This window comes from Palaemon carinicauda, chromosome 38 (assembly GCF_036898095.1).
Source record: "Palaemon carinicauda isolate YSFRI2023 chromosome 38, ASM3689809v2, whole genome shotgun sequence".
Taxonomy (NCBI): Eukaryota; Metazoa; Arthropoda; class Malacostraca; order Decapoda; family Palaemonidae; genus Palaemon; species Palaemon carinicauda.
Window position 1 is genome coordinate 64,748,229 of NC_090762.1, and position 12,738 is coordinate 64,760,966.

Below are 12,738 nucleotides of genomic sequence, written 5' to 3' on the forward strand. Positions count from 1 at the left end.
CCCTTTCCTGCCATGCACCAATGGGCGCCAACGGTTTTTCCTGACTGTCCAGGATCGCCTGATTAACAGCTTGCTTCAGCGCTCACCCCTAGTCTCTTATGCGTTAGTGATCGCGCGATTCTTTGCTTGCGCGCTAGCGTTTTGTTAACGCACCACCGCTCGCCAACGCGCCATCGCTTGCCAACGCGCCATCGCTTGCCGACGCACCATCGCTTGCCGACGCGCCATCGCTTGTCGACGCGCCATCGCTTGCCGACACGCCCGCGCGACATCACGCCCACGCAACCGCACGCCCACGTGGCCCCGCGCGTGCGCTCCAATGTTCGCCCGCGCGCGAACCGACGGCGTTCCGTCGCGCGGACCGACGGCGTGCCGTCGCGCGGACCAACGGCGTGCCGTCGCGCGGACCAACGGCGTGCCGTCGCGCGGACCAACGGCGTGCCGTCGCGCGAACGTCGGCTTGATTCCTGCAGTATCCATTGCTCGCCTACGGGTCATCGCTCGCCTACGGGTCATCGCTCGCCTGTGAACTTTCGGATTCCGACCACCAGCTCTCGCCCTTCCTACCACACGCGCCCTCCTTCTGCGCTCCCTCGCTCACTTTCGTCTGCGCTCCTGCGTGCCCGCGCAGGGGCGCTTCCACGTTCGGCAACGCGCAAACCATTGATTTACCATCACGCGAGCGCCAGGGCGATTGCGACCGCGATTCCCGTCGGGGTTTCGCAACATGGCCAGCCTGGCGAGTCTTCCGGAGCGTATTTCCAGAACACGGTCTTCACCCCGTAAACGCAGAGCATGGCACATGCAAGAGCAGGAAGAATCTTCAGGGAGGTCTGAGCAACATTCTTCTTTCCAGAACCTGGGTTAGCCCTTCCTCGTCATTCCCTGGAAGGGTCTTGCCAGGGAGGTTTCCGTTCGAGATTTCTCCGTCGGGCAAGGGGTACTGGTCTACCCCCTTCCTCTTCTCCATCTCGTGGAAGGGGCTTACCAGGTCCTTTCCCTCCTCAGTTGCAACCCGAGGTTTTGTACAAGGAAGCTCCAGGAAGGTCATTGGTACTTTCCTCCTCTCGGGCTCTAGCACCTTGGCGTTTCGTCGCCAAGTTTTGATCTTGCGGGCAAGTTCGAGGTTGGACCATCTAGACGCAGTGTCCGAGGGCTTCCTCTCGAGTGTCTCATCCGTGGATGTCGACAAGCTCAGACACTCTTCCATCCTTGGGAAGAGCTTGTTTGTGCCCAAGGACAGAGACATGGACAGCGGTTGTGCGGAGGAAGTTGACTTCCGTTTTCACTCCTCCAAGGCGCTTTCTTCCAGACCCTGCAGGCCTCCAGCGCCTCTTCTTTCAGCCTCGTCGGCCTAAGTTATCAGACCGGCTACGGCAGCTAAGACAAGGTGTCCAATAGCAGTCCCCTCCTGTCAGAGACAGCTAGCACGGGAAGCTCTCCTGGGGGGGCATAATCCTAGAGGGAGCGGCAGAGTTCACAAACTCTAGGATTGGCAACCCCCCCTTGCAGGTCTCACGCTTGGAGGATGCCTAAGGTTACTCATCTGGATAACAGCTTCCCGATGCAGATTCCTACACGATCTCCGTGATCAGCCAAGGATATCGCGCCTCGCTCTTACCATCTCTCCGTCTCTGTCAGCGAATTCAGTGTCATTGAACCTCTATATCATGGGGTCGGCTAGAGTTTTGCCCGTTTGGGCAGAATGATCCATGCCTTAGGAGAAGGTCCTCCATAGGATCGTCGACGGCTTCACCCCCCGGCTTCTTCAGTCAATCCTTTCTCGTAGGAAAGCATCTGAGACGGGTATTCCGTGGTCGTCCTCTCAGCTCTGTTCAAGTTTGTCGAACAACCTTCATCCAGCGTGGGACAGCTGTATCGATCAGACTGGTAACGAGGCGGCAGGACTCCTTAGACCCTGGATCGGAAGGACGGGTACTTCCAGTTTCCATTCCATCCATCTTCCAGGAAGCTCTTGGAATTCAGCCTAGACTTAAGATGCGGTGTGGCGATCCCGCCGCGGCATCGCAGGATTTTCTCCAAAGAACTCTCCCTGCTTTCCTCATGGCCGCTCAGGAGGAGGCTTCCGCCTCCTTAGCCTTTTGGAGGTCTGGTCAACTCCGGTAGGCTCGGGTTCGACCTTCTTCGACGCCGGGACAGGCTTCCGGGTCCTTACCATGAGTGAGGGATCATGGTAATTTGCTAGGAGCCTTCTCTACTTCTGCCTCAACATCTGGGGTATCTAGCCATGATATTGAGTCAACGGCCTTACCACGTTGGAAACACCGCTTCTCGTCCGATCAGCGAAGTTAAGCAACGTTGGGCTGGTCAGTACTTGGATGGGTGACCGCCTGGGTACGCCAGATGCTGTTGCCTCCTTCTCCGAGCCTTCCCTTCAGTTGACTGTGGTAAGGCTGAGGATAGTCGCAGTACCTGTTCTCAGTCAAGCAGAGCTTTCAGCCCTACCTGGGAACGTTTCCTGGGTCTCTTTTCCTCATTGACTCGTCTAAAGTCCCGAACGGTCGCCTCAGGATAAGTTCCCTGTGGGGCAGCCCAAGTTCCGGTGGTATCGAAGCAACGATTAACCGGACTTAGGGGCCGTAGTCTGGCCCCTCTACAGATCCTACAGTTCCTGCCGAGTCGCTCCGTGCGCGACGACTTCATGGTACTGGCGTATTCCAACCAGCAAGGGACGCATTTTCATACCTTCGCATCTTGCAGTAGAGATACTGAGATGATCCGAGGTCCTCTCTATACCACTATCGGCTCGCTGATTCCGGGCAGAGGAATGTTCTCTCCGACTATCTGAGCAGAGCCTCGCAGATAGAGGGTACCTGGGGATCTTTGGCCTTTAGTAGCCAGCAAGTCCTGGCCTGGGGGACCTGATCGCGACAGCCTGGAACTTCAAGCTTCCGCTGCTCTTCCCCCCAGTCTCAGACCCCAATACTCTTTGGCAAAATGCTTTCCGGTGATGGTGGGACAACACCGACGCCTGCGTCTTCCCACCATTGTTGTCTGTTGAGAATGGGTCTCAACAAGACCAGGTTGTCTGTCAACCGTACGATGGCCCTGAGAGCTCCACTGTGACTATACGCGGAACGGTTTCCGGACCCTCTGCTTCCCCTGACGGAACTCCCGGGAGAGCTTCTCCCACGGCACAGGCTACTCAAACAACCACACTACAACATCTTTCACGAGCCGTGGCATCGCTTCGGCTTCGCGCCTGGAGACACTACGCTGCCTCCTCAAGAAGAGACAACCCGCTACAGTCGCGGAGCGGAGGTCGCGTCACCTGCGATAGTCATCCGCAGGGGTCTACCAGGCGAAGTGGAGAGTCTTCTGTGGTTGGTGTCGTGGGAGAGATACCTCTTCTCTTGAGGCCTCTTCTCCAGCAATAACGGAGTTATTGCTTTTCGGCGGGAGGAAACTCCTTTCCGCTCTCGGCAATGAAGCCTGTCGCTCAGCCTTTCTCTGGGCTTCAGGCTGAAAGGAATAGACTTTTTCCTTCCCGCTGGACCTTTCTTCGCTCATGCGAAGCTGCGAACGCCCCTGCCCCCAGTCGGAGTGAGACCTTCTCCATGGAGCATGGTTCGGACTTTTTAGTCCCTTAAGAGATATTCTCAAGAACCATTACGTCAGGCCTCTGATCGTATTCCGTCTTGGGGGACGGTGCTCCTGCTCACTCTGGCCTCGGCCAGTGTGTAAGCAATCTTCTTGGTCTCGTACGACTCCGCCCTTTCTAAGGGATAGGGGAAGGCAACATTCAGGATCGCTCCTGAGTTGTTTGTTAGACTCAGAATCTTGGGGTCCCGGCCCTTCGGTCCAACTCCTTCAAGATTTTGAGTCACCATTCTGTATCAGATGACCCAAACCTTCTTCTTCTTGCCAGTAAAGGAATCGAGGGGTTATCCTTGGGAACAGCTTCAGTTTGTCCTCACGTGCAGCCGGGTTGGGAGCACAGGAAGGACACAGGGGAGAGTCTCCAGTATACCTCTTCAGCTCAGACTCAAGGACATTCATCTCGACCTGAATCCAGACCCTCCTCCATCACGTCTCCCTACAGCACGATATCGGATACACGCAACGTCCCTCTCCTTTGAGTAGTACTACTCTGTGACGCAGGTGCTACAAGCTGGAGTCTGGAAGCGTCTAATGACCTTCGCAGCCTGCTTCCTGCAGGACGTGACCCACAGGAGTATCGATACGTTTCTATCGCTCTGTGGTGGGTACACAACAGCTGGTCTAACCTTGGGCTCCTTTTTGGACAGGTAGCAGAATGTTGAGGGCATTGTTATCAGGTTTTAGTCTGCATGAACGAAAGAAGTATGTCTGGCCCTTACTTCTTTCTTCATTGTCCCCTCTACTGGGGAAGCAGCATCCTGGTCTCTGCATAACTGACCTCAAACCTCTGCAGGTAAACCATGCTTCCTTGTGTTCCGAGTATTGAGTCAATACTGTCGCGTCCCCCCATACCCTGACGAGGTGGTATTGGGAACGTCCTAACCCGGAGTTCCTTCTGGAACTCCAGGTCAACTGCCTAGGACGGGTCACACTTCTTCCTTCACACACAAGCTTATGTTGGCCACACGTTTCCTTGTGGAGCAAGGAACTTGTGAGGTGCTGGGACTCCTTTTCTCGAATGCGACTCACTCGGATTTTGAGTCCCCGGGTAAAGCCAAAGCCAGTATGGCTGGGGACTTTCCACCCTTCCTAAGTGGTAAGTCACCCAATGTAAATAGCATGGTTTGTATTTCGGTTACGGAACAAATGACAAATTCGGAGATAATTTGTATTTTTCCTAACCATACAAACCTTAGCTATTTACACATATTTGCCCGCCAGCCCTGTCCCCCAAGACAAGTCCTACCTCTAAGTGAAGTGAAGCAGTTCACCGGTGTGTGAGGGAGGGAGGGGTAGCTAGCTACCACTCCCCTACCCCCCGCTAACTAGCGCGGGGGTAATACACCCTCGTTAAATTCTAATGGCTCGCCATTTCAGCTACGCTAAAAGGTAAACCCAATGTAAATAGCTAAGGTTTGTATGGTTAGGAAAAATACAAATTATCTCCGAATTTGTCATTTTATAGATTTGGTCTTTTTGGGGTTTACGTGTCCTCCCTCCAAGGAAGCTTTGATACAGTTCATCTGTATGGGTGCTTCTGTTAAGCAGTCATCTTAGCCGTCGGAGGTAGATCCTCTAACCCTCATCGACGTTATTGTGTCAGAGGTGTCTCGTGCGTTATCATCCAACTCCTCTGCCCCTCCAGACTTTCCTGCGGTTGCTGCCGACTTAGTTTCCCCCATTCCTGAACATCCTTCGAGGGGGAAACTAAGTCAGTCTGTCTCTCCTGCAAGTGTTTCTCTCCCTCGGGGGAGTTCACTTATAGAGACTCCTTTTCGGAGGACTGCTGCGGCGCACGGTTAGCTTGCTGATCCAATGGCCCCCAGAGGCCGCTTTCATCGGAAAGCACGCCTTCCACTTCGTCTCAGAGGTCTCCCTTCACCAGTGGTGAAGAGGCGCCTCTTTGGTTCATCGTTGTTGCAGCCGTCCCCTGCAGAGGAGCTTCCGTTGCAGTCATCCGAACTTCTTCCATCGATCGTCACTGCTCCTGCTACTAGTCCTGTGATTTCGGTCCTGGACCTCTCTGCTGATCATTCGCGATCTCCTTCGTTGGATGCTCGCCCTTTCAAAGGTCACGTCGACCATCCACCCTCCAGACCTGCCGACCTTCCATCACCGTTCCTGTCACCGGTAAAGCCTATTGTAGCTCTAGCAAAGTGCGCAGCTGCGCGCCATCGCCCTGCAGCTCGCCAACTTACAGGACATCAGCACTCACCAGCAGCTCGTCAGCTCTCTACAGCGCTTCGGTGCACCCCTTCATCTGCTCGCCCTCATAGAAGGCAGCATGACCATGCACCTGCGCGTCAGCACTATCCTGCGTGCCCTGCGCCCGCATTCACCTGCGCACCCTGCGCTCACACGCCCAGGGTCGTCCACACGGCAGCGCGCTTGCGCTCTCCTGAGCGCCCACGATCTCCTGCGCGCCAATACTCTCCTGTGCGCCAACATTCTCCTGCGCGCCAATTCTCTAGTGCGCACCAGTGCTCTCCCGCGCGTCAGGACTCACCTGCGCGTCAACAAATTCCTGCTCGCCATTATTCTCCTGCGCACCAACACTCTGTAGGTGAAATAGTACGTGCAATCCAGCGCTCACCTGCACACCGGTGGTCTCCTGGACATCTGCGCTCTCCTGCGCACCAAGTTTCTCCTGCATGCATGCACAAAAACATGCGCACTCGCCACCACGCACCTGCGCACCAAATTTCATCTGTGCACACGCGCCAATACTCTTCTGCGCGCCCGTGCACGCGCCAATACTCTCCTGTTCGCCCGTTCATGTGGCAATATTCTCCTGCGCGCCCGCTTGCACGTCAATATTCTCCTGCGCGCTCGTGCGCCAATATTCTCACGTGCGCTAACAGGCACAGGTGCAGGAACTACACCCGGCAAGGTCACCATCGCCTCATTCCCCTCCCTGCAAACGCATTCCAGCATGCCCTGCTGGAGAAGGGAAACAGGCACAAGCAGATGGGTTCAGGATCCCTAAACTGCCTTCTCAGGCGGACCCACCTATTACAGTGACTCCTCGTAGGGAACTTTCAGTCCCTTTCCCTTCAGGGGATCTGCCTGACTGCATCATTCAGTCAGCAGCCTTGGTTCAGTGCCCTAGTCAGAGCTGTAACACAGGCATTCAAACCTATCCTGTCTGGCTGCTAGTCAGAGCAACCTATAGCTCTGGACTCAAGACATGGAACCATGGTTTCCTCTACCCCTTCGAAGAGGAAAAGAGAAGTTTCCGACGCGGTCACTTCCCCGAGGGTGAAGCTGACTCCACGTAGACCATCAAGGCTAGTCCCTCCAGTATCTCCCCAGTACTCTCCCTTCCTGTCTGATGAAGACCATCCTTCACCAAGGGAATCACGCGAGGAGAGACACTCCTCCATTCCACCGTTGGAGGAAACCTCCCTTCACGTGGAGAGTTCCCCTCAGTCAGAGATCAGGAGGGACACAACACTTGGGCCTTCGATGTCCGAATCTTGCCTCCTTCCTCGGAAGGAGTCCAAAGACTCCAAGACTCTGCCAAAGTCCTCCACCAGGACTACAAGAATGGAGACAGCCAGCCACTTGAGGATTGTCCAAGACTCACCCAAAGAAGAGCGCTTGGGAACAGAAGGAGACTTTGCTGTGAGTCCAACATCAGGAGGAGAGCAACAAGAGTCAGAACATGCATTCTGGCAGGTTTTGACTTTAATGAGGGTTCTCAACCGGTTTTCCGACCCAGAGATACCCCATCGACAGGGCAAGGATACGGTCTTAGACCGCGTCTTCGGCACTTGGAAACTACAAAAGACCAGTGCAGCCCTTCCCTGGTTTCAGGGGTTGAAGAGTACCAGGGATAAGATCCCCCAACAGCTCTCCGACTGTGCCTCCTCCAACCGTGCCGGCTCTACGAACAAGCTCCTCCCACCTCCTCATGTACAGCAGAGAAGGTACTTAGAGATCCTGGAGGAGCCCAGTTCAGCTCTTCCTCTTCACCACTCTCTGGAAGAGCTAACCAGGGGAATCCCTCTTGAGAGACTCTCCAGCCGGCAGGTCTCGTTCTTGGTGGCCGAAGTCCTTAACCAAAAAAAGGTCACTAAGTATGCGATGCAAGCTACTTCATGGCTGGACATCTGGTTAGGGACCTTGGGAATCCTGGTACGATCCGAGGATTTCTCCAAGGAGCGTACCAGGAAGGCAATGGAGACCTTTCTCCTCTCAGGCACTCGCACGATCGAGTTTCTTGGCCACCAAGTTTCTAACTTGTGGGCAAACACCATCTTGAAACGTTGAGATGCAGTGTCTGAGAGTTTCCACCAACAGGTCTCCAGTATCGAGATAAATAGGCTTAGAAATTCCTCCCTAGAGGGGGCCCACCTGTTTGAGCCTATTGATGTGGAACTAGCTGCTGAGAGGTGGAGGAAGTCTCATCGAGACTCCCTCCTCCATAGGGCATTGACATCCAAGCCCTATAAACCTCCAACCAAGACCGTGACCGACGAAACCAACAGTGAGGACAATAGTGTCTAATAAGCTCGGCAAAAAGTCATCCAGGGGAGGAAAGAATCCTAGAGGGAGCGGCCGAGCCGCAAACGCTAGGATAGGCACTTCCCCTGCGTTTCCACCAGAAGGGGGATGCCTACAAAGTTGCCCAGACAGGTGTAAGCAACTCGTGGCCGATTCCTGGACAATCTCAGTGAGTCGTCTAGGATATCGTGTCCCGTTCATAACATCTCTCCCTCCCCTAATCAGTGTCAATAGACTCCTTTGCCATGGGATCGGGAAGGGGTCAGGCCCTTCGGGCAGAAGTTCAGACCCTGTTGAAGAAGGGCACTCTCCAAGAGGTCCTCAACGGGTCCCTATGCTTCTTCAGTCGACTCTTTCTTGTAAGAAAGGCGTCTGGAGGCTGGAGACCAGTCATCGACCTCTTAGCCCTGAACAAGTTTTTCAAACAAACTCTGTTCAGCATGGAGACGGCAGACACGGTCAGACTAGCGGTAAGACCTCAGGACTTCATGTGTACACTGGGCCTAAAGGACACGTACTTCCAGATCCCAGTCCATCCGTCTTCAAGGAAGTACTTAAGATTCAGCCTAGACAACAGAAAGTACCGGTTCAAGGTGCTGTGCTTCGGTCTTTCCACAGCACCTCAAGCTTTTACCCGAGTGTTTGCCCTAGTGTCATCTTCGGCACACAGGATTGGCATCCGTGACTGGCTAATCCTAGCAGACTTGGTGTCAACCCTTCTTGAACACCGAGACAAACTTCTGAGACTTTGCCAAGATCTGGGGATTGTGGAAAATCTTGAGAAGTCATCCCTGCTTCCTACACAGAGACTAGTATACCTAAGCATGATTATAGACACCAATCTCCACAAAGCCTTCCCATCAGACGACAGGATAACAAGGCTGAGAAAGGTCGCAGGACCTTTTCTCAAACGAGAAGAAATTCCAGCCCAAACGTGGTTGTCTCCTCGGTCAACTTTCATCGCTGGCCCGTATAGTTCCCAATGGTCGCCTCAGGATAAGATCCCTCCAGTAGCTACTAAAGTCCCGCTGGAATCGTGATTCCCCGGACATCAGGATCCCCATGGGATCAGCGGAACTGATGGACCTCCAATGGTGGATGGCAGACGAGAACCTACGAAAGGGAGTGGATCTTCTCGTCCAACCCCGGATTTGATGCTGTTCTCAGACGCTTCAAAAAAAAGGGTGGGCGGCCCACGTGCTGCACCAGATGACCTCAGGCCTCTGGTCAGAGTCAGAAGAGTACTTCCACATAAATCTCCTAGAGATAACGGCCATCTTCTGGCCCTTCAACAGTTCCAACAGTTCCTGGTGGGCCACTCAGTGGTGGTGATGAGCAACAACACCACAGTAGTGGCTTACTTCAACAAGCAAGGAGGTACTTTTTTGTAGCATCTATCCCATCTAGCAGTAGAGATACTGAGATGAGCCGAAATCCACTTGATACCACTATCGGCCCGCTTCATTCCGGGCAAAAGGAATGTGCTCACCGACAACCTGAGCAGAGCATCTCAGATAGTGTGTACCGAGTGGTCTTTGGATCATCTAGTAGCCAACAAAGTCCTGACTTTGTGGAGTTCTCCGACTGTGGACCTCTTCGCAACGGCCCTGAACCTCAGGGTCCTGCTGTATTGTTCCCCAGTCCCAGACCCCAAGGCTTTCTGGCAAGATGCATTCCAAGAACGGTGGGACAACATCAACGTTTACGCCTTTCCCCCGTTCTGTCTGATGAGGAGGGTACTCAACAAAGCCAGAACATCAGTCAATCTTTCAATGACCCTCATAGCTCCACTATGGCATCACGCAGAATGGTTTCCGGACCTTCTGCAACTCCTAACGGAGCCCCCAAGAGAATCCCCCCACGACACAATCTACTCAAATAACCACATGCCAACATATTCCACAAAGCTGTAGCTTCGCTACGACTTCACGCCTGGAGACTATCCAGCATCTCTCTCAGAGAGGATTTTTGCAATAAGTTGCGACTAGGATGTCGGGATACCTGCGTAAGTCATCAGTAGCAGTCTACCAGTAAAGTGGAAAGTGTTCTGTGGTTGGTGTCGTGGAAGGGGTATCTCTCCTCGCGATGCCACTATTCCAGCAATAGCGGAGTTCCTCGTGTATTTGCGTGAAGAAATGCGCCTGTCAGTCTCGGCAGTAAAAGGCTATCGCTCAGCCTTAAGCCTCGCCTTTAGACTGAAAGGAATGGACATTTCTTCATCACTAGAACTTTCCTTACTCATACGGAGTTATGAACTTACCTGTCCTCAGTCAGAAGTGAGACCTCCCGCATGGAACATGGTTCGAGTTCTCAGGTCTCTTAAGAGACCTCCCTATGAACCATTACGCCAGGCAACCGATCGCCATCCGACTTGGAAGATGGTGTTCCTGCTAGCTTTGGATTCGCCAAACGAGTCAGTGAACTTCATGGTCTCTCATACGACATCGCCCATTCAAGGGATGGGGAAAGGTAACCTTCTACTTCGTCCCTGAGTTTATTGCTAAGACTCGGAACTCGGGAGTAGCGGATCCACGATTTGACTCCTTCCAGATTTCTAGTCTCCGTTCTGTAACAGATGACACAGACCATCTCTTACTATGCCCAGTGAGGAGTTTTAGGCGGGAGGTCTCACTTCTTAAGAGAACCGCCGTAGCCCGTCCCCGTGTGCCTGAAATATTCGTCAGCACAGGAAAGACTAAGAGGAGGGTCGCCAAGAACGTCATCTCAGCATGGATTTGCAAGGTCATAGACCATGCATTGAATCCAGACCCTCCTCCTTCACGTCACCCCAGAGCTCATGATATCAAGCGTAGCTACGTCCCTGGCATTCAAGAGAAACTTCTCAGTGATGCAGGTTCTTCAAGCTGGGGTGTGGAATCGTCAGACCACATTCACATCCCACTACCTGCAAGACATGACCCACAGTAGACTTGATACGTTCTCTATTGGTCCTGTGGTGGCTGCACAACAGCTGGTTTAAAACCTCAAGCTCCTTATTGGACAAGTAGCAGAAGGTTAGGGCATTGTAACCCGGTTTCAGTCTGCGTGAATGAAAAGGTTTGACTGGCCCTTATTCTTTATTTCATTCTCCCCTCTCTTGGGTTAAAGCAGCTTCCTGGGTTGTCTGCACAGCTGACCTCAAACCACTGCAGGTAAACCATGCTTCCTTGTATACCTAGTATTAAGATTAATACTGTTACTTCCCCATACCCTGATGAGGTGGTATTGGGAAAGTCCTAGTTACATAGTTTTTCCTTCTAAAGAACTTTGAATAATTTTACCTGGACAGTCACACTTCTATATACCTCAACACATAGCTTGTGTAGGCCACGGACTTGTATCAAGGTTTTAGCGAGTTGCAGGGACTCATTATTTTTGAGTACTGACATACTCAGATAAGGAGCCCCCTGGTAAAGCCAAAAGCCAGATTGGCTGGGACGTCCACCCTACCCAATGGGTGAGTCACCCCTATTAAATAGCGTGGTTTGTATTCCAGTTACGGAACAAATGACAAATTTGTAGATAATTTGTATTTTTCCTAACTACTGTATACAAACCTTAGCTATTTAAAAAAAACTTACCCACCATCCTTATCCCCCTTGAAGTCCTACCTCCAAGCAAAGTGAGCTCAATCACAGGTGTGTGAGGGGTGGCGGTAGCAAGCTACCCTCCCCTAACCCCGCTAACTAGCCGTATGGGTAGTTAGCCCTCGCTAAATTTTAATGGCTCGTCATTTCAGCTACGCCAAAAGTAATGCCCTTATTAAATAGGAAAGGTTTGTATAGTTAAGAAAAATACAAATTATCTACGAATTTGTCATATTTTTCCTAACATACAAACATACCACTATTTATACACATTTGCCTGCCATCCTGTCCCCCAAGAAGTCGTGCCAATAAGCAAAGTGGTTACTCAACCAAGATGTGTAGGTGAGCAGGGTAGCCGGGCTACCCCCACCCCCACCCACTAACTAGCAGGTGCGGTAGTTATCCCTCACTTAGATTTATCATGGCTAGTTCAGCTTTGCCAAAAACAATATACAGTACCCAATATAAATAGTGGAATGTTTGTATGCTAAGAAAAATAAAAATTATTAAAATTTGTCATATTACTTACATGAGGTAGCAAACTTTTTATGCAAGCACACCTATGTTGCTCACCTTTTATGCTATATTCAGTTTCCCCTGAAGACTCCATATAGATACCATAATGTGTGACTTGGTAGCAGCATCGTTCAACATAGATTTGCCAGGTTTAAGCTTCTAACATTACATGAACATCAGTCAAGATAATTATTTCCTTTTTGGCAATCTTTAAGCATGCTGTTTCATCAGGGATAAACAATGTTTGCTGATCAAGGGTTGACTGCATCTCAGTTGTTGATATTTCAAATTCCTCACTACATGATTCTTCTGCAATACTGTACTTGGTATGATTGAATTATCTCTCATTGTAGGTAGCCCATGTCTGGATAAGGTTCAGTATCTTTAAAAATGGTTTATCTGCTCTTGATAAAAAGCATATACACTATCAGTATTTTGCATATTTATGGCACAGGTACTGTACATACCTGTACCGATATTGCACATGATACTTGGAGGGTTGAATCAA

The 12,738-nt window shown here is 51.9% G+C and overlaps 1 protein-coding gene and 1 pseudogene across 1 annotated transcript in view; both read left to right on the forward strand.

Moving 5' to 3' along the window:
* mus81 (mus81 structure-specific endonuclease subunit) overlaps positions 1-12,738 on the forward strand; it is a 266,143-nt gene that overhangs the window by 12,426 nt on the left and 240,979 nt on the right. The gene's annotated exons all lie outside the window — the stretch shown is intronic.
* On the forward strand, positions 2,259-2,376 carry LOC137630714 (5S ribosomal RNA; annotated as a pseudogene).